Source organism: Arachis stenosperma, chromosome 9, assembly GCF_014773155.1.
Source record: "Arachis stenosperma cultivar V10309 chromosome 9, arast.V10309.gnm1.PFL2, whole genome shotgun sequence".
NCBI classification, from domain to species: Eukaryota; Viridiplantae; Streptophyta; class Magnoliopsida; order Fabales; family Fabaceae; genus Arachis; species Arachis stenosperma.
Genome location: NC_080385.1, coordinates 85502336 through 85528164, shown reverse-complemented (window position 1 = coordinate 85528164; position 25829 = coordinate 85502336).

Sequence of the window (25829 nt, the reverse complement as noted above, 5' to 3'; positions counted from 1 at the left end):
ACTGCAAATCAAGAGATCCCTAAGATACCTCAGGGGATAAATTGCCCTCCACACAATTATTGGAAGCAACTAAGGGTAGGAACACCAAAATTACTAGGAATCATTCAACAGAAGCAAGGAAGAGACATAGAGGAGCTCAAAGAGCACCATTGGTTCTTCAAGAAGGCGCCACCCTCACTAAGGTGGACTCATTCCTTGTTCTTATTCCTCTGTTTTTTGATTTTTTTGATGCTTCATGTTTATTTATGTTTTGTGTCTCTACTTCATGATCATTAATGTTTAGTAACCATGTCTTAAAGCTATGAATAAAATCCATTAATCCTTCACCCCTCTTAAATGAAATATGTTTTAATTCAAAAGAACAAGAAGTACATGAATTTCGAATTTATCCTTGAATTTAATTTAATTATATTGATGTGGTGACAATACTTTTTGTTTTCTGAATGAATGCTTAAACAATGCATATTTTTGATCTTGTTGTTTATGAATGTTAAAACTGTTGGCTCTTGAAAGAATGATGAACAAAGAGAAATGTTATTGATGATCTGAAAAATCATGAAATTGATTCTTGAAGCAAGAAAAAGCAGTGAAGAAGCAAAAGCTTGTGAAAAAAAATGGCGAAAAAAATATATAGAAAGAAAAAGAAAAAAAAAGCAAGCAGAAAAAGCCAATAGCCCTTAAAACCAAAAGGCAAGGGTAAAAAGGATCCAAGGCTTTGAGCATCAATGGATAGGAGGGCCCAAGGAAATAAAATCCAGGCCTAAGCGGCTAAATCAAGCTGTCCCTAACCATGTGCTTGTGTCATGAAGGTCCAAGTGAAAAGCTTGAGACTGAGTGGTTAAAGTCGTGATCCAAAGCAAAAGAGTGTGCTTAAGAGCTCTTGACACCTCTAACTGGGGACTCTAGCAAAGCTGAGTCACAATCTGAAAAGGTTCACCCAGTTATGTGTCTGTGGCATTTATGTATCCGGTGGTAATACTGGAAAACAAAGTGCTTAGGGCCACGGCCAAGACTCATAAGTAGCTGTGTTCAAGAATCAACATGCTTAACTAGGAAAGTCAATAACACTATCCAAAATTCTAAGTTCCTAGAGAAGCCAATCATTCTAAACTTCAAAGGAAAAAGTGAGATGCCAAAACTGTTCAAAAGCAAAAAGCTACAAGTCCCGCTCATCTAATTAGAATTAATATTCATTGATATTTTGAAATTTATAGTATATTCTCTTCTTTTTATCCTAATTGATTTTCAGTTGCTTGGGGACAAGCAACAATTTAAGTTTGGTGTTGTGATGACCGGATAATTTATATGCTTTTTGGCATTGTTTTTAGGTAGTTTTTAATAAGTTCAAGCTACTTTTAGGGATGTTTTCATTAGTTTTTATGTTAAATTCACATTTTTGGACTTTACTATGAGTTTGTGTGTTTTTCTGTGATTTCAGGTAATTTCTGGCTGAAATTGAGGGACTTGAGCAAAACTCTGAAAAAGGCTGACAAAAGGACTGCTGATGCTGTTGGAATCTGACCTCTCTGCACTCGAAATAGATTTTCTGGAGCTACAGAACTCCAATTGGCGCGCTCTTAACGGCGTTGGAAAGTAGACATCCAGAGCTTTCCAGCAATATATAATAGTCCATACTTTATTCGGAAATTGATGACGTAACCTGGTGTTGAACGCCAAGTACATGCTGCTGTTTGGAGTTAAACGCCAGAAACACGTCATGATCCGGAGTTGAACGCCCAAAACACGTCATAACTTGGAGTTCAACTCCAATAAAAGCCTCAGCTCGTGGATAGATCAAGCTCAGCCTAAACATACACCAAGTGGGCCCCGGAAGTGGATTTATGCATCAATTACTTACTCATGTAAACCCTAGGAGCTAGTTTATTATAAATAGAACTTTTTACTATCATAATCTCATCCTGGATTGTAAATTGAATCCTGTGATCACGTTTTGGGGGCTGGCCATTCGGCCATGCCTGGACCTTTCACTTATGTAATTTCAACGGTGGAGTTTCTGCACACCATAGATTAAGGGTGTGGAGCTCTACTGTACCTCAAGTTTCAATACAATTACTATTACTTTCTATTCAATTCTCTTTTATTCTTATTCCAAGATATACGTTGCACAACACTTTGATGAATGTGATGATCCGTGACACTCATCATCATTCTCACCTATGAACGCGCGTGACTGACAACCACATCCGTTCTACCTTAGGCCGGGCGCATATCTCTTAGATTCCCCAACAGAATCTTCGTGGTATAAGCTAGATAGATGGCGGCATTCATGGGAATCCGGAAAGTCTAACCTTGTCTGTGGTATTCCGAGTAGAATTCCGGTATTGAATGACTGTGACGAGCTTCAAACTCCTGAAGGCTGGGCGTGATAACAAACGCAAAAGAATCAATGGATTCTATTCCAACCTGATTGAAAACCGACAGATGATTAGCCGTGCTGTGACAGAGCATTTGGAACGTTTTCACTGAGAGGACGGGATGTTGCCATCAGCAAGGGTGATGCCTCCAGACGATTAGCCGTGCAGTGACAGCGCATAGGACCATTTTCCCGAGAGGATTAAAAGTAGCCATTGATGATGGTGATGCCCTACATACAGCTTGCCATGGAAAGGAGTAAGAAGGATTGGATGAAAGTAGTAAGAAAGTAGAGATTCGAAAGGATTCTAGCATCTCCACACGCCTATCTGAAATTCCCACTATTGATTTACATAAGTATTTCTATCCCTTTTTATTTTCTGTTTATTATTAATTTTCGAAACTTATAACCATTTAATCCGCCTAACTGAGATTTACAAGGTGACCATAGCTTGCTTCATACCAAAAATCTCTGTGGGATCGACCCTTACTCACGCAAGGTATTACTTGGACGACCCAGTACACTTGCTGGTTAGTTGAACGGAGTTGTGTCCACACATAAGTGCCATAATAATGATTCCATACAACAACAAAGAATACTACATTGATGTGATCAAAATTTCGTCCACCACTGCTCTTAAGTATCTTATGTCAAAACAGGATGCCAAACCAAGGCTAATCAGATGGGTACTACTCCTACAAGAGTTTGACATTGAGATAAAAGATAGGAAGGGCAATGAAAATCAAGTTGCTGACCACTTATCAAGGCTACCACAAGACGCAATCCAAGACAACCTTCAATCAATAAATGAAGAATTTCCAGATGAGTATCTCTTGCAAATTCAACACGTCCCTTGGTTTGCAGACATGGCCAACTACAAGGCAGGAAGAATCATCCCACAAGAATACACAAAATAACAAGTCAAGAAGCTGCTTCATAAGGCTAAATTCTTCTTCTGGGATGAACCATTTCTGTTCAAAAGATGCCCGGATGGAATGATAAGAAGATGTGTGTCAGAGGGTGAGATGAAGAACATACTATGGCATTGTCATAACTCAAGTTATGGCGGTCATTTTGGGGCTGAAAGAACGGCTGCAAAGGTCCTTCAAAGTGGTTTCTACTGGCCTTCAATCTTCAAAGATGCTAGAGAGTTTGTGAGCCATTGCAATGAATGTCAAAGAACAGGGGGTTTGTCAAAGAAAAATGAGATGCCTCAGAAGTTCATTTTGGAAGTGGAACTCTTTGATCTGTGGGGAATAGACTTCATGGGACCTTTCCCTCCATCCTACACATTCAAATACATTTTGGTAGCAGTGGAGTATGTCTCAAAATGGGTAGAAGCAATAGCCACCACCACATGTGATACCAACGTGGTCTTGCAATTCCTAAAGAAAAACATCTTCACTAAATTTGGAGTTCCCAAAGGACTTATAAGTGATGGGGGAAGCCACTTCTGCAACAAGCAACTAAATTCTTTACTCCACAAATATGGTGTTACTCACAAAGTGGCCACACCGTATCACCCACAAACCAATGGGCAAGCTGAACTTGCCGATAGAGAGCTAAAGAGGATTTTGGAGAAAACTGTGGGGACAACAAGAAAGGATTGGGTTAGGAAGCTGGATGATGCACTTTGGGCATACAGGACAGCCTTCAAGACACCCATAGGAAAATCTCCATTTCAGCTGGTGTATGGAAAGGCATGCCACCTCCCTGTGGAGCTTGAACATAAGGCATTTTAGGCTACCAAACTTCTGAATTTAGATGCTCAAGCAGCAGGAGAAAAGAGGTTGCTACAACTCAATGAATTGGAGGAGTTCAGATTGGAGGCATATGAAAATGCCAGAATATACAAAGAAAGAGCAAAAAAGTGGCATGACAAGAGGATCTTCCAAAGAACATTCGAACCAGGCCAAAAGGTGTTGCTATTCAACTCAAGATTGAAGATTTTTCCTGGGAAGCTGAGGTCTAGATGGACTGGTCCATACACCATCACCAAAGTATCCCCTCATGGCTATGTAGAATTACTTGATGAAGCCTCAAAACAAACCTTCACAGCTAATGGACATAGGGTGAAGCATTATCTTGGTGGCCCCTGGAGCAAGGAAGAGAGTGTGCAACTGCTAACATGAGCAAGGAAGTGCATTGTCAAGCTAAGGACAATAAACAAGCGCTTCATGGGAGGCAACCCATGCACAGGAGTTCTCTTTTATTTTCATGCTTTAGTAGTCAATAATAAGAGATTTTCTTCTTCTACTTAAAAAAAAATAAAAAAAAATAAAAAAAGAAAAAAAAAGAGAGAGAAAAAGGGATTAAAATAGCATACAATGTAGGTAAGACACTAAGTTTGGTGTGGCCATCTTTGGAGTAGATGGAAAATGTTAACTCCATAGAACACTTAGTCATAAACTAAGTTTGGTGTCTTTACATACATAAATAATGCTAGAAAAAGTAAAAGAGTGTAGTTCGTTGGTGTAGAGTAGGGAATCAATTCATAAATTTTAGTTGTTGCCTAGTCAACTTTACATAAGAATATCATCATAAGTTGCTAGCTAGTAATGTCACTTTAAGAATCTCAAGATTTTGGAATTTTGTTGCAGGGAAGTGAAAGAAAAAAGTGATGGGGAATCTTAGAAGGGAGGTCACGGATACACAAGGAAGAGAAAGTCACATGAGTCTTGAACTTTGTGCATTGGAAAAAAGCAACTCAACATGCATTGGGCACAAGGAAGCATGCTCCCCATGCTATGACCGAACCACTAAAACCATGCCCCCCACCACGGACATCACTTAACCATGCCCCCACCACAAACATTACTTTAAATACTTCAACCATATTCATCAAACCTCACTTTATCCTCACTCATATTTACACCTCTCCATCACCCCATTTCATCAAACGAATTCACACTCAACTTCCAAATCATTCTTGCTTTACAAATTTTAGCTTTGGACCTATTTTTTTTTTTTTTGCCCAACAAAACTCATGATGCACTACTTCTCCAAACATAACCGAACCACCCCCTTCCCTCTCACCATCATTTTCTAGCTTGTCTAATTTACCTTGTCATCATATATCTCTCTACACCCCCTTCATAAACATTTTCTTTATGCTTGAGGACAAGCATTCATCTAAGTTTGGTGTGGGAGATTCGACCCTTGCAAGCGAATCTCAATGGCCTCATCATCAAGAGATAGGAGGGACAAGCAACCCATAGAAGATGAAGGACAAAACACCTTTGATCGAAGAAGATTCAAATCCAAACACAATGAGCGCATCTTTAGTTGGATGTCAGGCAAAGATGTTGTTCCGGAGTTACCTTTCAAGCTAAGAAAGGAGGAATACTCTGAGATACAAAAAATAATCAGGAAGAGGGGATGGGAGCTTCTTTGTAACCAACCTCAAGAAGTGAGCATGCTTCTCATTCATGAGTTCTACACTAATGTGATAAGAGAATTTGAGGATGAAGAGCCGTACATGAGCTATGTAAGAGGGGTGACTGTTGACTTTAGTCCAAACGCCATCAATAGGGTGCTAAAGGTCAAACCAAAACGGTTCAAACAAGCTAGCTATGAGGAAAGGGTTGAAAATGACCCAAGATATATGGATGTGTTAAGTGACTTATGCAGAGTAGGCACGGATTGGGTGTTGGATTCACATGGACAACTACTCAAACTTCGGAGAGGTGATCTCATACCTCAAGCAAAAGGATGGCATGACATAGTGAGGAGATCATTGATCTCTACTTCAAATAATTCCGAAGTAACAGTGAATAGAGCAATAATGATCCACTGCATAATGAAAGGAGGGGAGATCAATGTTGGAGAAATTATAGCCAAGAACATCATTGACATAGCTCAAAAGGTCAAATAGGACAGCTGGCTAGGATATCCTAGTACTATTCTGCGCTTATGTGAAGAAGCTAGAGTGCCTCTGGAAGAATTTGAAGAAACTGATGTGGTCTCTATTGGAAAACCTCTCACCAGGGAAAGGTTGGAATTTGTCACCACAACCCAATTGGAAAGGCAACCTTTAGCAAGAAGAAAGAAAAGGAAAGAAGCAAGACAGGAGGAGGAGTTTCAAGAAATGGAAGAACCCCATACCTTAAACATGAATCAACTCCAAGCCGCCTTGGAAGGAATCTCTGGGTAATATTCACAAATTCAAAGAAGCCAAGAGGAACAAGCTCAGTAACAAAGGGACCTTTGTCAGTTGATGGATCAACAAAGAGGGGTTCAAGTTCAATGGATGAGCCAACAAAATGAATACCAAACACACATGATGGAACTACAACAAGAACAATATGCCAAGATGCATGAAGCCATCAACAATTCAACTGCTGAATATGAAAAAGCTATGGAGAAAGTAATACAAGAACAAGCTCAACTAAGGAAAGAGCAAGCTCAGCAAAGGGAGCTTCTCCATAGGTTGGATGCTAGACATGATACATTTCACAAAGAGTTCAATGAAAGCAGAATGTTCAGGGAAGCCAAGCATAAGGACAGACTTGACTATGATATATGCACCCAAGAAAAGCTCAGTTACCTTTGTGGAGCACCCCCATTACTCAACCCACAAATCAAAAGTTTTAATGAAGCTCGCAAGATATTTGAAGAGCAGGAACTTGCACGGGTGAGATTCAATGCTCAGAGGCTAAAGGAAACAATGATAAGCTCAGGAGTATGGCAAAGAGAAGAGGGGGACTCAACAAAACAACAAGGAGAACTGAGAAGGAAAAAGAAAGAAGATCCAAAGGGGGACTCAACAACTAAACAACAAGGAGAACTGAGAAAGAAAAAGAAAGAAGATCCAAAGGGCAAAGGAAAGCAAGGAGAATCGAGCAAAGAAAAAGGGACATGAAGACTAAAGGTGGTAAAGTTCCTTTGTTTTTCTTTATGCTTTATTAAATAAAGAAGATGTATTTCTGAAATATGGTATACCTTCTAGGTGGCTCTCTTGTATGCATTTTCTTTTATGTTTCCCATTCCATGCATCACCACTCACAGTTTTGGAATGGTTGCTTGTCTTTAGTACTGTCACTTGTCAATGGAATAAAAGATGTAGTTTGAGCAAGAACAGAGAGAAATCTAGCTTAAAAAGAAGCATGTTGTCCCATAGAAAAGTGCTAGTATTTATACATTCATTGTGAAAGAATCAGGGCTCAAGAAATTCAAAAGAATGCTTGCTTATACAAGACTAGTCGGTTAAGGGTTACAAGACTTTAGAAGTAAAAGCACAAATAACCTTGACAACAAAGAAAACAAAGAACAAAGAATGAAAGGCTAGGCATCAATGACAAAATTTGGATATGTGTCTGTGGTGATTGATGTTAAGAGACATACTTGGGCTAGTAAATCCGAGGGGTGCTTCATCACCCGATAACTTGAGTTAACTAACTCGGGATTATCGATTGAAAACTCACAATCAAGAGTAGCTCTATAACAGAACATTTAGCAACCCAAAGAGATGCTGGACACCACTATCCAAACAAAATTTCAATGTTATATGCCTGTGATTGAATGTGTTAAGGAGAGAGGCTTGAGTTAGTAAATCTTTAAGAGTGTCTCAACACTTAACAACTTAAACCAATTGGTTTGGGATTGTTGATTGAAAGCTTATGCTAAAGAGCCGCCTTAAGACAAGATTTCGAGCTCAATTGAAATAAAAGAAATATGAAAAAAAAAGAAGCAAAGAAAAGTATGGTTCAAGGATTATGTGCTGCGGTATAGAAAAAGAAGTCTAGTGAAGTTAACCAATTGAGTGTTGAAGCAAGCATTTTAATTGAAAAAGTTGATTAGCCGTGTTCATTTGCAATAAATTGATGGCTATACAAATGAGGATGACATGTTCATTGAAAGAATTCTTCTCTGGTAAAACATTCAAGTCTTACATCTTAGATTCTTGTGACAAAGTCTTTTATCTTTTGCTTGAGGACAAGCAACACTTCAAGTTTGGTGTTGTGATGCATTTGCATATTTGCTATATTAGTTAGTTAGTATAGTTGGTTTTAGCTTAGTTTCACTCATTTTCTCTAAATAAACAAGTATTTTTATGAGTTTTGTCTTCATGCATAAGAATACCAAGGAACATGTTGATTGTAGCCAAATTCATGCAAACGATTTAAGGAATACATAAATGAATGAGTATGAATGAATCTCATGAAATTAATTGCATGGATTGGTAAGACTTTGAAGCAATTTCCCTTGTTATTGATAGGTGATGAAACAAGAAAGCATTGAAGTAAGAATGAAGAAAACTGGGCAAGAAGAAGAGGAGTTGTTGGCGTTGCCAACTTGGAGAAAGGGTGAGTGTTTGAAGGTAACGCCAAGCAACTTGGAAAGCTCATTTGGGCGTTGCCAACTTGGAGAAATGGTGAGTGTTTGCCAAGCAACTTGGAAAGCTCATTTGGGCGTTGCCAACTTGGAGAAAGGGTGAGTGTTTGAAGGCAACGCCAAGCAACCTTGGAGTGCACATTTGGGCATTGCCAACTTGGAGAAAAGATGAGTGTTTGAAGGCAACGCCAAGCAACCTTGGAGTGCACATTTGGGCGTTGCCAACTTGGGCCAGGAAGGAGCTTCGAGGGCGTTGCCAACGTGGGGAGTATAGGCGTTGTTCAAGGCAACGCTAAGCTAGAAGAATTTGCCCAGGGAAGAAGCTCGAGCACGTTGCCAACGTGCTACTTCATTGGAGTGTTTGGAGGCAACGCCAGGAAGGAAAGCTTGGTAGGCACCAAGCCTTGGATCTCCACCCATCGAGCACGTTGCCAACGCCACTTTCATTAGCGTGTTCCAAGGCAACGCCAGGAAGGAAAGCTTGGTAGGCACTAAGCCTTGGATCTCCACCCATCGAGCACGTTGCCAACACCACTCTTCATTGGCGTGTTTCAAGGCAACGCAGCAAGCCTTAGATCTCCACCCATGTTGCCAACGCCAGGAAACATAGGCGTGTTCAAGGACAACGCCAAGCAACAAGCATGGAGCCTTGAGGAAGGCTCGAGCACGTTGCCAACTTGAGGATGTATTGGCGTGTCCAATGCCAACGCTAGGCAAGAAAGCTTGCCCAGGGGAAGAAGCATGCACGTTGCCAATGCTAGCCTCCAAAGGCGTGTTCCAAGGCAACGTGACAAGCTATTTGGAGAGGCAATCCATTCACTTGAGCACGTTGCCAACGCCAGCTTCTAGAGGCGTGTTCCAAGGTAACGTGACAAGCAAAGTTGAAGGCTAGAAAGCAGCCTTGGAGGGGAGCACGAGCACGTTGCCAACGTGCCAACAAGGGGGCGTGTTTGAGGACAACGCCAGCCCCATGTTTCAGCCTTTGGAGGCTTGGCACGTTGCCAACTTGAGAAGAAAGGGGCGTGTTCGGTAACAACTTGGCAGCCTAGGCTACATTAAGCATGAAAGTAGAGTCAAGAAGAAGAAAAACAAGTTGTTAGCAAAAACTTGGGCTAGCAACGCCCAAATCTCAAAGCTCACTCCCAGGAAAACATAATGCACGTTGTCAACGTGCATTAAGGCTAGCGTTATTGGCAACAACGCCAAGCCATTGGGCCAGAAGCATCATGAATGAACTCCTCCTTCCATGTCTAGCAACACTTCTCCCATTGAGCCAAGAATTCAACAAAGAGGAAGCCCACATTGCTAGCCCAATTGAAGATCTTTGAAGGAGTTTTAGGACTAATATAAATAGAGAAGGAGTTTGTACTTAGGGAGGACTTTTTGGACACTTAGATTTCTAGACTTTTAGCACTTACTAGCACTTTTACTTGGGGAACTCTCTAGCATTTCCGGGAGGATACCGGAAGAGCCATTTTGGTTCTTCTTGGAACTTTTCATCTTCATTTTGGAGTTTTTAAGCATTTTTTTTCTTCTTCTTCATCCTTCTTGACACTTAGTTTAATTTTCATTTATGGCAATTGTTGTGGAAATTGGAGCTATGATTCAATAAACCCCACATTCATTAGGGGGAAGAGCTCTGCTTGTTTGAATGCATTGATACATCATCTTCTCCTTCTCAATTCAAGTGGTTAATCCAAGAGGAAATTCTTGTTCTTCAAAGATTCAACCACCATCGAGAGAGGGGTTAACCTATATGAATTATGTGGTGAATTTGAGAAATGAACCACATAGTTCAGTTTAGAGTTCATCCTTTCATAATCTCCTTAATCAATACACTTTGGTTGGTATGTGAGATGTAACCTCCCTAAGTTGAGATTCTGGAGATTGTGTGGCTTGGATTAGAAATTGAACTTCATCTCTTCTCATGAACAATTAGATCACGAGAGTGGCAATTGGCTATGTTGAGAGAAATTGGATCACCAAGAGATTGGGATTCAATTACCCACTTGCCATGGATCTATACCCATGATTGAGAAGGAATTGATCAACATCAATTCATGAGAATTTGCATCTCTGATCCCTAATGATTCTTTCCATCATTAATTCTCATTTCTTTTACTCTTAGTTGTTTGAACACCCATTACCCCATTTCCCTTCTACATTCTTGCAATTTATTATTCTTGTCATCTACATTCTGTCTCTTTATTTCTTGCTCTTTGCTCTTATGCTCTTTAAATTTCTGCAACCTTTAATTCCTTGAAATTTATCTTTGATGTCATTTAAGTTTCTTGCATTTTAAGTTTCAATTATTTGCTTCCATTTTCGCTCTAGATTCTAGTTCTTTAAATTCCTTGCCATTTAAATTCCTGCAATTATGTTCAAAAATCACAATGCTCATGAAATCAAAACCATGTTTGCTTGACTAAATCTATCATTTAACTAAAGTTGCTTAATCTACCAATCTCCGTGGGATCGACCTCACTCTTAGTGAGTTTTATTACTTGATACGACACGATATACTTGCCGGTAATTACGTGAAATCTTAATTTTTACGTATCAGGACCATATTAGATATATTCTATTATGGCCTATCTGAATTTTTGAAAATGTCATTAGACCATTCTGCAGGTAGATCAATTCACATAAAGAAAACACCTGCAGAAGCTCAAGAACTCATTGACATGGTTGCCAATAACCAATTTATGTACACTTCTGAGAGGAATTCCGTGAATAATGGGATACCTCAGATGAAAAGAGTTCTTGAAATTGATGCTCTGAATGCCATATTGGCTCAGAACAAAGTGTTGACTCAGCAAGTCAACATGATTTCTCAAAGTCTGAATGGATGACAAAATGCATCCAACAGTACTAAAGAGGCAGCTTCTGAAGAAGCTTATGATCCTGAGAACCCTGCAATGGTAGAGGTTAATTACATGGGTGAACCTTATGGAAACACCTATAATTCATCATGGAGAAATCATCCAAATTTCTCATGGAAGGATCAACAAAAGCCTCAACAAGGCTTTAACAATGGTGGACGCAATAGGCTGAGCAATAGCAAGCCTTTTCCATCATCATCTCAACAACAGACAGAGAATTCTGAACAAAACACTTCTAATTTAGCCAATCTAGTCTCTGATCTGTCAAAGGCCACTTTCAGTTTCATGAGTGAAACAAGATCCTCCATCAGAAATCTGGAGGCACAAGTAGGCCAGCTGAGTAAGAAAGTCATTGAAACTCCTCCAAGTATTCTCCCAAGCAATACAGAAGAGAATCCAAAAGGAGAGTGCAAGGCCATTGATGTAATCAACATGGCCGAATGCACAAGGGAGGAGGAGGACGAAAATCCTAGTGAGGAAGACCTCCTGGGACATCCCTCAAGCAAGTAGGAGTTTCCTATTAAGGATCCAAAGGAATCTGAGGCTCATGTAGAGACCATAGAGATTCCATTAAATCTCCTTCTGCCATTCATGAGCTCGGAAGACTATTCTTCCTCTGAAGAGGATGAAGATGTTACTGGAGAGTAAGTTGCTCAATATTCAGGAGCTATCATGAAGCTGAATGTCAAGTTGTTTGGTAATGAGACTTGGGAAAGTGAACCTCCCTTGCTCATTAATGAACTAGATACCTGGATTCAGCAAATTTTACCTCAAAAGAGACAAGATCCTGACAAGTTCTTAATACCTTGTACCATAGGCACCATGACCTTTGAAAAAGCTCTATGTGATCTGGTGTCAGGGATAAATCTTATGCCACTCTCTGTAATGGAGAAGCTAGGGATCATTGAGGTACAACCTGCCTTGTTCTCATTACAATTGGCAGACAAATCATTGAGACAAGCTTATGGAATAGTAGAGGACGTGTTAGTAAAGGTAGAAGGCCTTTACATCCCTGCTGATTTCATAATCTTAGACACTAGGAAGGAAGAGGATGAATGCATCATCCTTGGAAGACCTTTCCTAGCCACAGCAGGAGCTGTGATTGATGTTAACAGAGGTGAATTAGTCCTTCAATTGAATAGAGACTGCCTTGTGTTTAAAGCACATGACCATCCCTCTATGACAAAAGAGGGTAAGTATGAAGAGCTTCTCTCAGTTCAGAGTCAAGAAGAGCCCCCACAGTCAAACTCTAAGTTTGGTGTTGGGAGGCCACAACCAAACTCTAAGTTTGGTGTTAAGAACCCATATCCAAACTCTAAGTTTGGTGTTGGGACTATACAACATTAACCTGATCACCTTCTGGCTCCATGAGAGCTCACTGTCAAGCCATTGACATTAAAGAAGCACTTGTTGGGAGGCAACCCAATTTTATTTATCTAATTTTTATTTTATTTTATTTTATTGTTATTTTGTGTTTTATTAGGTACATGATCATGTGGAGTCACGAAAAAAATATAAAAATTAAAAACAGAATCAAAAATAGCAGAAGAAAAATCACACCCTGGAGGAAGCACAGACTGGCGTTCAACGCCAGTAAGGAGCATCTGGCTGGCATTCAACGCCAGAATAGAGCATGAATCTGGCGCTGAATGCCAGAAACAAGCAACATTCTGGCATTTGAACGCCGGGAATGTGCCTCAAGAAAAGCTTGCGCTGAACGCCAGTAACAAGCATGAAACTGGCGTTCAACGCCAGAAACATGCTACATATGGGCGTTGAACGCCCAGAACATGCTTTACATGGGCGTTGAACGCCCAGAACGTGCATCACCTCGGTGTTTAAACGCCAGAATGGTATGCAAAGGCATTTTACATGCCTATTTGGTGCAGGGATGGAATTCCTTGACACCTCAGGATCTGTGGACCCTACAGGATCACCTCAGGATCTGTGGACCCCACAGGATCTGTGGACCCCATGATACGTAAAAATTTAGATTTCACGTACAACCGGCAAGTATACCGGGTCGTATCAAGTAATAAAACTCACAGAGAGTGAGGTCGATCCCACGGAGATTGGTAGATTAAGCAACTTTAGTTAAATGGTAGATTTAGTCAAGCGAACATTGTTTTGATTTCATGAGCATTTTGATTTTTTGAACATAATTGCAAGAATTTAAATGGCAAGAATGTAAAGAACTAGAATAAAGAAATAAAGTGCGAGTAAATGACGGAAACTTAAAGTGCAAGAAACTTAAATGACATCAAAGATTAATGGCAAGGAATTAAAGGTTGCAGAAATTTAAAGAACATAAAAGTAAATTGCAAGAAGTAAATGAACAGAATGTAAATAACAATAGTAGTAAATAGACAGAATGTAAAAGGGGATTGGGAAATGGGTAATCAAATAACTAGAGTAAGAGAAATGAGAATTAATGATAGAGAGGATCATTAGGGATCAGAGATGTTAGTTTTCATGAATTGATGTTAGTCAAATTCTTCTCAATCATGGGTATAGATCTATGGCAAGTGGGTGATTGAACCCCAATCTCTTGGTGATTCAATCTCTCTCAACATAACCAATTGCCACTCTCGTGATCTAATTGTTCATGAGAAGAGATGAAGCTCATATATTATCCAGCCACACAATTTCTATAATCTCAACCAAGGAGAGTTACATCTCACATACTAACCAAGGTATATTGATTAGAGAAATCATGAAAGGATGAACTCTAAACTGAATTATGTGGCTCATTCCTCAAACTCACCACATAATTCATATAGATTAACCCCTCTCTCGATGGTGGTTGAATCTGTGAAGATCAAGAGTTCCCTCTTTAAATCAACCACTAGAATTGAGGAGGAAAGATGGGTTCATCAATCCATTCCAACAAACAGAGCTCCTCCCCCTAATGAAAGTGGGGTTTAGTGAGTCATTGCTCCAATTTCAACAACAATTGCCATAAATCAAAATTAAACTAAATGTAAAGGAAGAAGAAGAAGAAGAATGAAGTGCTTCAAACTTGTAAATGAAGGAGAAAAGTTCCAATAGAAAAAACCAAAAATGAGCTTTCTGGGTCTCCTCTCGGAAGTACCAAAAGTGTTCTCAAATACAAGTGCTAAAAGTGAAAAAAATGTCTAAGTGTCAAGAGTAAAAGTAAAAGTGTAAAAGTCCCCTACAAGTACAAACTCAATCTCTATTTATACTAGTCCTAAAGCTCTTCCAAAGATCTTCACTTGGGTTAGCAATATGGGCTTCCTCTTTGTTGAATTCTTGGCTCCATTGGAGAAGTTGTTAGCCTTTGTGATGAATAAGGGAAGCAAAGCAAGTTGGCACCAATTCTGGCCCATTGAGGGGCGTTGTTGGCAATAACTCAGGCCTTAGTGCACGTTGGCAACGTGCATGCCAATTTCCTGGAAGTGAGTTTGAGACTTGGGCGTTGCTAGCCCAAGTTGTTGCAAACAACTTGCTCTTCCTCTTCTTGGCTCTACTTTCATGCTAAATGTAGTCCAGAATTTGAGTGTCAACCTTCTGCCTCACTATGAACTATTATACATCATTGGAAAGCTCTTGATGTCTATTTTTCAATGCCACTGGAATCACCTCATTTGGACTTTCCTAGCTCAAGTTATGCTTCCTCAAAGAAGGTAAGGTCAAGCTGCCAAGTTGTTGCCAAGTTGTTGTGAATAACGCACCCTCAACCCCAAGTTGGCAACGTGCTCGTGCCTAGCCTCCCAAGGCAGGGGCTTGGGGCTGGCGTTGTTGCAAAACACGCCCCCTATCCAGCACGTTGGCAACGTGCTCGAGCCACACTCCAAGGCTCCTCTCTAGCTCCCTTAAATTTCACTTCATGTTCTTGTTTTTAGGGCCTAAAGATGACTCTGGTTTGGCTCCAATATTGTACTCCACCATGGACTATTATATATGGTTGGAAAGCTCTGAATGTTAGCTTTCCAACGCAACTGGAAGCACTCAATTTGGATCTCTGTAGCTCAAGATATCTTCCATTGAAGTGGACATGTTCAGGCTGCCTTGTTGGAGTTGTTGTGAATAACGCCCATTCATTCCAAGTTAGCAACGTGCACCACAATTTCCTGGCGTTGTTGCCAAACACTCCTTCTCTTTAGCACGTTGGCAACGTGCTCGAGCCTTTCTCAAGGCTCCAAGTTTGCTTGACAAGTTGGCGTTGGCAACGCCCATCTAGCGTTGGCAACGTGGTTGGTGCCTTGATTGGCGTTAGCAACTTGAGTGGTGCCTCTCCCTGGCGTTAGCAACTTAGTTGGTGCGGCCATTGGGCGTTGGCAACGTGGTTGGTGCACATTCTGGCGTTGCCAACTTGGTGTTGGCGTTGGCAACTTGGTGACATCCTCCCCTGGTGGCTCCTGGCGTTGCCAACTTGGTGTTCAAGTTGGCAACTTGCAATGCTTCATTCCCTTGCATTTGGGGCTTAAGTTTCCCTCTGATTTGAGCTTCCATTCCTTGCCACATTATGGACTATTGTATATCATTGGAAAGCTCTTGATGTCAACTTCTCAACGCAATTGGAATCATGTCAATTGGATCCTTGTGGTTCGAGATATTCATCCTTGAAGAGGGGAAGGTCAGGCTGCAATTTCTGCTGATCATGCACTAGCACGTTGCCAACTTGGTTTCCAAGTTGCCAACGTGCTACACCTCCTGGCAGCACCAATTTGGGCGTTGGCAACTTGGAAACCAAGTTGCCAACGTGCTCTCTCATCCTGGTTGCATCAAATGGGTGTTGCCAACTTGAGGATCAAGTTGGCAACATGCATCTCCTTCTTGCTCCAAGATTTCCTTGCATCATTGTCTTCTTGCTTCATCACCTATCATAAACCAAAGAAATAGCTTCAAAGTCTTACCAATTCATGCACAAATTCCATGAGATTCATTCATACTCATTCATGTATATATTCTTTAAATCATTTGCATGAATTTGGCTAGAATCACATGTTCCTTGGTATTCTCATGCATGAAGATAAAACTCATAAAAGGACTTGTTTATTTAGAGAAAATGAGTGAAACTAAGCTAAAACCAACTAAACTAACTAGCTAATATAGTAAATATGCAAATGCATCACCCCACAGGATCCCCACCTAACATATTCCCACCTTACCTCCTAATCCTATTAACACTCTTCCCCATGTCACATTTCCCAAAACCCTTTACCAATCACCTCAATCTCTCTTCCCCATCACCTCTTCACCACTCACATCCAACCACTTTTCCCCATAAACCCCACCTACCTTTAAAATTCAAAAACACTTTCCCACCCAAACCCACCCTAAAATGGCCGAACCTACCCTCTCCCCTTTCCCTATATAAACCCTTCCATTCCACTTCATTTTCACACAACACAACACCCTCTTCTATACCTTGGCCGAAACCCACCCTCCCCCTTCTCCTCCATATTTTCTTCTTCTTCTTCTCTTCTTTCTTCTCTTGCTCGAGGGCGAGCAATATTTTAAGTTTGGTGTGGTAAAAGCATAAGCTTTTTGTTTTTCCATTACCATCAATGGCACCTAAGGCCGGAGAATCCTCTAGAAAAGGAAAAGGGAAGACAAAAGCTTCCACCTCTGAGTCATGGGAGATGGAAAGATTCATCTCCAAAAGCCATCAAGACCACTTCTTTGATGTTGTGGCAAAGAAGAAGGTGATCCCTGAGGTCCCTTTCAAGCTCAAGAAAAATGAGTATCCGGAGATCCGACATGAGATCCGAAGGAGAGGTTGGGAAGTCCTAACCAACCCCATGCAACAAGTCGGAATCTTAATGGTTCAAGAGTTCTATGCCAATGCATGGATCACTAGGAACCATGATCAAAGTATGAACCCGAGTCCAAAGAATTATCTCACAATGGTTCGGGGGAAATACTTAGATTTTAGTCCGAAAAATGTGAGGTTGGCGTTCCACTTGCCCATGATGCAAGAAGATGTACGCCCCTACACTAGAAGGGTCAACTTTAATCAAAGGTTAGACCAAGTCCTTATGGACATATGTGTGGAAGGAGCTCAATGGAAGAGAGACTCCAAAGGCAAGCCAGTCCAACTAAGAAGACTGGACCTCAAGCCTGTAGCTAGAGGATGGTTGGAGTTCATTCAACGCTCCATCATTCCCACTAGCAATCGATCTGAAGTTACTGTGGATCGGGCCATCATGATTCATAGCATCATGATTGGAGAGGAAGTAGAAGTTCATGAAGTCATCTCCAATGAATTCTACAAAATAGCCGAAAAGCCCTCCACCATGGCAAGGCTAGCATTTCCTCACCTTATTCGCCATCTATGTTACTCAGCTGGAGTTATCATAGAAGGAGACATCTCCATTGAAGAGGATAAGCCCATCACCAAGAAGAGGATGGAGCAAGCAAGAGAGACCCTCCACGGTTCTCAAGAGATGCATGAGGAAGCTCATCATCAAGAAATCCCTGAGATGCCTAAAAGGATGCACTTTCCTCCCAACAACTATTGGGAACAACTCAACACTTCCTTAGAAGATTTGAGCCACAATGTGGAACAATTAAGGGTGGAACATTGATGAGCGGATATTTTATACGCTTTTTGGGGGTAATTTCATGTAGATTTTAGTATGTTTTAATTGGTTTTTAGTAGAATATTATCGGTTTTTAGGCAAAAATCATATTTCTGGACTTTACTATGAGTTTGTGTGTTTTTCTGTGATTTCAGGTATTTTCTGGCTAAAATTGAGGGAGCTGAGCAAAAATCTGAGTTAGGCTGAAAAAGGACTGCTGATGCTCTTGGATTCTGACCTCCCTGCACTCGAAATGGATTTTCTGGAGCTACAGGAGTCCAATTGGCGTGCTCTCAACGGCGTTGGAAAGTAGACATCCAGGGCTTTCCAGCAATATACAATAGTCCATACTTTGCACGAGGATAGATGACGTAACTTGGCATTGAACGCCAAGTACATGCTGCTGTCTGGAGTTAAACGCCAGAAACACGTCATGATCCGAAGTTGAACGCCCAAAACACGTTATAACTTGGAGTTCAACTCCAAGAAAAACCTCAGTTCGTGGATAGCTTTAGTCTCAGCCCCAGCACACACCAAGTGGGCCCCAGAAGTGGATTTCTGCACCAATTATCTTAGTTTACTCATTTTAGAGACTTATTTTGTACCTCATGACATTTTTCAGATCTGAATTACATACTTTTTGACGGCATGAGTCTCTAAACTCCATTGTTGGGGGTGAGGAGCTCTGCAGCATCTCGATGAATTAATACAATTCCTTTGTTTTCCATTCAAACACGCTTGTTTTTATCTAAGATGTTCATTCGCGCTTAATTATGGAGAAGGTGATGATCCGTGACCCTCATCACCTTCCTCAATCCATGAACGTGTGCCAGACAACCACCTCCATTCTACATCAGATTGAATCAGTATCTCTTAGATTCAATACTCAGAATCTTCATGGTATAAGCCGGATTGATGGCGGCATTCATGAGAATCCGGAAAGTCTAAACCTTGTCTGTGGTATTCCGAGTAGGAGTCTGGGATTGAATGACTGTGACGAGCTTCAAACTCCTGAAGGCTGGGCGTTAGTGACAGACGCAAAAGAATCAATGGATTCTATTCCAACCTGATTGAGAACCGACAGATGATTAGCCGTGCTGTGACAGAGCATAGGAACGTTTTCACTGAGAGGATGGGAAGTAGCCATTGACAACGGTGACACCCTACATAGAGCTTGCCATGGAAGGGACCTTGCGTGTGGAAAAGGATTTCAAGGAAGAGTTGAAGTTCAGAGGACAAAGCATCTCCAAAACTCCAACATATTTCTCATTACTGCACAACAAGTAACGCTTTTATTCTCTTCTATTTTTCCAATCTAATAATTCCAAATGATAATTTTAATTAATTTCCTGACTAAGAATGATAAAATAAACATAGCTTGCTTCAAACCAATAATCTCCGTAGGATCGACCCTTACTCACGTAAGGTATTACTTGGACGACCCAGTGCACTTGCTGGTTAGTTGTGCGGATCACAAATTCGTGCACCAAGTTTTTGGCGCCGTTGCCGGGGATTATTCGAGTTTGAACAACTAAAGGTTTATTTTATTTCTTAGATTAGGAATAATCTATTTTTATTGTTATAGAGTCATTAAATCTTGATAGGATAGTTTCTTTTCAAAAAAAAATTTCTTTTCAAAATTTATTATTTTTCTTAATTAATTGCTAATTTTCGTGAGTTTAGTGTCTTGTTCTAAGTTTGGTGTCAATTGCATATTTTATATTTTTCTTTAAAATTTTCGACTTGTGTTCTTTGTTCTTCATTGATCTTCAAGTTATTCTTGTTTATTTTTCTTGTTTGATCTTAAGTTTTTCTTGTTTTGTGTCTTTTCTTGTTTTTTTTGTGCTTTTTCAAAACATTAACTTTCAAAAAAAAATTTATATTTTTATCCATAAATAAGATACATTTTTAAAATCAACATTGAAGTTACTGCCCAATTGGCCGGAGCATTGGTAGTTGTTCTTGATAATTGTGTATCTTCTTTGGAATCTTTTTCAAAAATAAATTTTCTTTGAATGAATCTTGTGCCAAACTCTAAGTTTGGTGTTTTCTTGTTGATCTTTCTTTAATTGTCGAAAATCTTATTAAAGTTTTCTAAAAATTTTAAGTTTGGTGTTCTTCCTTTTGTTCTTGGTGTTCTTGTGAATCTTCAAAGTGTTCTTGAGTTTTTTTTGTGTCTTGATCTTAAAATTTTTAAGTTTGGTGTTCCTTGGTGTTTTCCCTCCAAAATTTTAGAAAATAAGGAGCATTAGATCTAAAAATTTTAAGTCTTGTGTCTTTTGTGTGTTTTTATCTTTCATCATAAAATTCAAAATTCAAAAATAATATATTTTCTAACTAATTTTGAACTACATTTTTCGAAAATTTTATATAAAAATTCAAATTTCAATTTCAAAATATTTCCAATTTCTTTTATTTATTTCATTTTTTATTTTATTTTATAAAAATAAAAAAAATTAAATAATATCAACATATATATCATCTCTTTTATTCCGTCATGGAATTAAGTGGGAATGAACAGTCCAGGAGGACTCTGTGGTCATATGCTAACCCCACTACTGCTTCATATGGGAGTAGTATCTGTATACCCTCCATTGGAGTTAGTAGCTTTGAGTTGAATCCTCAGCTCATTATCATGGTGCAGCAAAACTGCCAGTATTCCAGTCTTCCACAGGAAGAACCTACAGAGTTTCTGGCACAATTTTTACAAATTGCTGACACAGTACATGATAAGAAAGTAGATCAGGATGTCTACAGATTATTACTGTTTCTGTTTGCTGTAAAAGATCAAGCTAAGAGATGGTTAAATAACCAGCCTAAGAACAGCATAAAAACATGGAAACAGCTGTCAGAAAAATTCCTGAATCACTATTTCCCTCCAAAACGGATGACACAGCTAAGGCTAAGCATCCAAGGCTTCAAACAAGGAGATAACGAATCCCTTTATGATGCCTGGGAGAGATACAGAGAGATGCTAAGAAAATGCCCCTCTGAAATGTTTTCAGAATGGGTGCAATTAGACATCTTCTACTATGGGATTACAGAAAAAGCTCAGATTTCTCTAGACCATTCAGCTGGTGGATCTATACATATGAGAAAAACAATTGAAGAAGCTCAAGAGCTTATTGATACAGTTGCCAGAAATCAGCATCTGTACCTAAGCGGTGAATCTTCCATGAAAGAAGAAGCTAAAACAGTAACTGCTGAACTCAGTCCTGTAGATCAGGCTAATGAATTCAATCAGCAATTAGACTTTCTAACTCAGCAGCTAGCCGAATTCAAGGAAATACTACAGGAAACAAGAATGGCTAACAGGAATATGGAAGTACAGCTAAAGCAAACAGAAAAGCAACTGTCAAAACAAATAGCAGAAGAATGCCAAGCAGTTCAATTAAGAAGTGGGAAAGCATTAAATACCCCACTTCAAAGCAGCAGGAAGCCAAGAAATGAACAAATAGCTACTCAAAATCCCTCTAAGGACAATCAGAGCCCAGAGAGGAATAAAGCTGGCGCTGAACGCCCAGCTCATGCTCATTCCTGGCGTTCAACGCCAGAAACAAGCATGAATTCGGCGTTGAACACCCAAAGAGAGCATAGTTCTGGCGTTCAGACGCCAGTAACAAATAAGGAGGTAGCGTCTAACGCCACTCCAGCTTCCACCCCTGGCATTCAATTGCCAGTGGGGGATCAGTCACATACAAGTGCTGATAACAACCCTTCTAAAAAGGCTTCCCAACCCACATCTGTAGGTAATAAACCTGCAGCAACTAAGGTTGAGGAACAGGATAAGCAATTTGCCCGCTTTGCAGACTATCTCAGGACTCTTGAAATAAAGATCCCGTTTGCAGAAGCACTTGAGAAAATACCATCTTATGCTAAGTTCATGAAAGAAATCTTAAGTCATAAGAAGGATTGGAGGGAGACTGAAAAAGTTTACCTCACTGAAGAATGCAGTGCAGTCATTCTGAAAAGCTTAGCTGAGAAGCTTAAAGATCCTGGGAGCTTTATGATACCATGCACATTAGAGGGTACTTGTACCAAGCAAGCTTTATGTGATCTTGGGGCAAGTATCAACCTAATACCTGCATCTACTATCAGAAAGCTTGGTTTAACTGAAGAAATCAAACCAACCAGGATATGTCTTCAACTTGCTGATGGCTCCATTAAATACCCATCAGGCGTGATTGAGGACATGATTGTTAAGGTTGGGCCATTTGCCTTTCCTACTGACTTTGTGGTGCTGGAAATGGAGGAGCACAAGAGTGCAACTCTCATTCTAGGAAGACCTTTCCTAGCAACTGGCCGAACCCTCATTGACGTCCAAAAAGGGGAAGTAACCTTGAGAGTCAATGAGGAGGAGTTCAAGTTGAATGTTGTCAAAGCCATGCAACATCCAGACACCCCAAATGACTGCATGAGTGTTGATATTATTGACTCTCTGGTAAGAGAGGTCGATATGGCTGAGAGTCTCGAATCAGAGCTAGAGGACATCTTTAAAGATGTTCAGCCTGATCTAGAGGAATCAAAGAGAATAGTAGAACCTCTGAAATTCCCTCAGGAAGAGGAAAAACCTCCTAAACCCGAGCTCAAACCATTATCACCTTCCCTAAAATATGCATTCCTGGGAGAAGGTAATACCTTTCCTGTGATCATAAGCTCTACCTTAGAGCCACAGGAAGAGGAAGCACTAATTCAAGTGCTAAGGACACACAAGACAGCTCTTGGGTGGTCCATCAGTGATCTTAAGGGCATTAGCCCAGCTAAATGCATGCATAAGATCTTACTGGAGGGTGACGCCAAACCAGTGGTTCAACCACAAAGGCGGCTGAATCCAGCCATGAAGGAAGTAGTGCAGAAAGAGGTCACTAAGTTACTAGAGGCTGGGATTATTTATCCTACTTCTGATAGCCCCTGGGTGAGCCCTGTCCAAGTCGTCCCTAAGAAAGGTGGCATGACAGTGGTTCATAATGAAAAAAATGAACTGGTTCCTACAAGAACAGTTACTGGGTGGCGTATGTGTATTGATTACAAAAGGCTCAATACAGCTACCAGAAAGGATCATTTTCCTTTACCATTCATAGACCAGATGCTGGAAAGACTTGCAGGTCATGAATACTACTGCTTCTTGGATGGATATTCAGGTTATAATCAAATTGCAGTAGATCCCCAGGATCAGGAGAAGACAGCATTCACATGCCCTTCTGGAGTATTTGCATACAGAAGGATGCCATTTGGGCTGTGCAATGCACCAGGAACCTTTCAGAGGTGCATGCTCTCAATCTTCTCTGATATGGTGGAAAAATTTCTAGAAGTCTTCATGGATGACTTTTCAGTGTTTGGAGACTCATTCAGCTACTGCCTTAACCATTTAGCACTTGTTCTAAAGAGATGCCAAGGGACTAACCTGGTTTTAAACTGGGAGAAGTGTCACTTTATGGTGACTGAAGGAATTGTCCTTGGGCACAAAATCTCGAACAAGGGGATAGAGGTAGATCAAGCTAAGGTAGAGGTAATTGAAAAATTCCACCACCTACCAATGTTAAGACAATCAGAAGCTTTCTGGGGCATGCAGGATTCTATAGGAGGTTTATAAAGGATTTTTCAAAAATCGCCAAACCTCTGAGCAACCTGCTAGCTGCTGACACGCCATTTATCTTTGATAAAGAGTGTCTGCAGGCATTTGAGACTCTAAAAGCCAAATTAGTCACTACACCAATAATCTCTGCACCAAACTGGACATTGCCATTTGAATTAATGTGTGATGCCAGTGACCATGCCATTGGTGCAGTGTTGGGACAAAGGCATGACAAGCTTCTGCACGTCATTTACTATGCCAGCCGTGTTCTAAATGATGCATAGAGGAATTACACAACCACAGAAAAAGAGCTACTTGCAGTGTTTTACGCCATTGAAAAATTCAGATCCTATTTAGTAAGATCAAAGGTGATTGTGTACACTGATCATGCTGCTCTTAAATATCTACTCACAAAGCAGGATTCAAAACCCAGACTTATAAGATGGGTGTTGCTTCTGCAAGAGTTTGATATAGAAATAAGAGACAGAAAAGGGACAGAAAACCAAGTAGCAGATCACCTGTCCCGAATAGAACTAGTAGAAGGGGCGTCCCTCCCTCTCACTGAGATCTCTGAAACTTTTCCGGATGAGCAACTCTTTGCCGTCCAGGAAGTGCCATGGTTTGAAGACATTGCAAACTACAAGGCAGTGAGGTTCATACCCAAAGAATACAGTAGGCAGCAATCAAAGAAATTAATCACAGATGCAAAGTACTATCTTTGGGATGAACCATATCTCTTCAAGAGATGTGCAGACGGAGTAATCCGTAGATGTGTGCCTAAGGAAGAAGCACAGAAGATCCTATGGCACTGCCATGGATCACAGTATGGAGGACATTTTGGAAGTGAGCGAACAGCCACAAGAGTCCTCCAATGTGGCTTCTACTGGCCTACTATCTATAAAGACTCCCGAGTGTTTGTACTTAATTGTGACAGTTGCCAAAGATCTGGCAATCTACCTCACAGTTATGCCATGCCTCAACAAGGGATCTTGGAGATTGAGTTGTTTGATGTATGGGGCATTGACTTCATGGGACCTTTCCCACCATTATACTCAAACACTTATATTCTGGTGGCAGTGGATTATGTATCCAAATGGGTGGAGGCTATTGCAACACCCACTAATGACACTAAAACAGTGTTAAAATTCCTCCAGAAATACATCTTCAGCAGATTTGGTATCCCTAGAGTATTAATCAGTGATGGGGGCACTCATTTCTGTAATAAACAGTTTTACTCTGCTCTGGTTCGTTATGGAGTTAGCCACAGGGTAGCTACTCCATATCACCCACAAACTAATGGGCAAGCTGAAGTCTCAAATAGAGAACTCAAAAGAATCCTGGAACGGACTGTAATTAACCGTAGAAGAGATTGGGCAAGAAGCTTGGATGATGCTCTATGGGCATACAAAACAGCATTCAAGACCCCTAGAGGGACCTCTCCATACCAGCTTGTGTATGGAAAGGCATGTCACTTGCCAGTGGAACTGGAACACAAGGCCTACTGGGCAACCAGATTCCTAAACCTTGATGCCAATATAGCTGGAGAAAAACGATTGCTCCAGTTAAATGAGCTAGAGGAATTTAGACTCAATGCTTTCGAGAATGCAAAAATTTACAAAGAGAAAGCAAAAAGATGGCATGATAAGAAATTGTCATCCAGAGTCTTTGAGCCAGGGTAGAAAGTTCTGCTATTTAATTCTAGGCTCAAATTATTCCCCGGGAAATTAAAATCCCGGTGGAGAGGTCCATATATAATTACAAACGTATCACCATATGGATACATAGAGCTTCAGGATAATGACTCTAACAAAAAGTTCATTGTTGATGGACAAAGAGTTAAACATTATCTTGAAGGCAATTTTGAGCAAGAATGCTCAAAACTGAGACTTAATTAAAGCTCAGTGATAGTCCAGCTAACGACATTAAAGAAGCGCTTGCTGGAAGGCAACCCAGCCAATCACAAAATTTAATTTTATTTGTTTCTATTGGTTTTTACAGGTATAGGTCAAAATATCTTCAAGGTAAAAAAGCAATTGATTGAATTCACAGAGTTACAGGGGAATTTGGAAGTTCACTGGCGAAAAAAAGCCAGTAAGAAACATTTTGGGCGTTGAACGCCC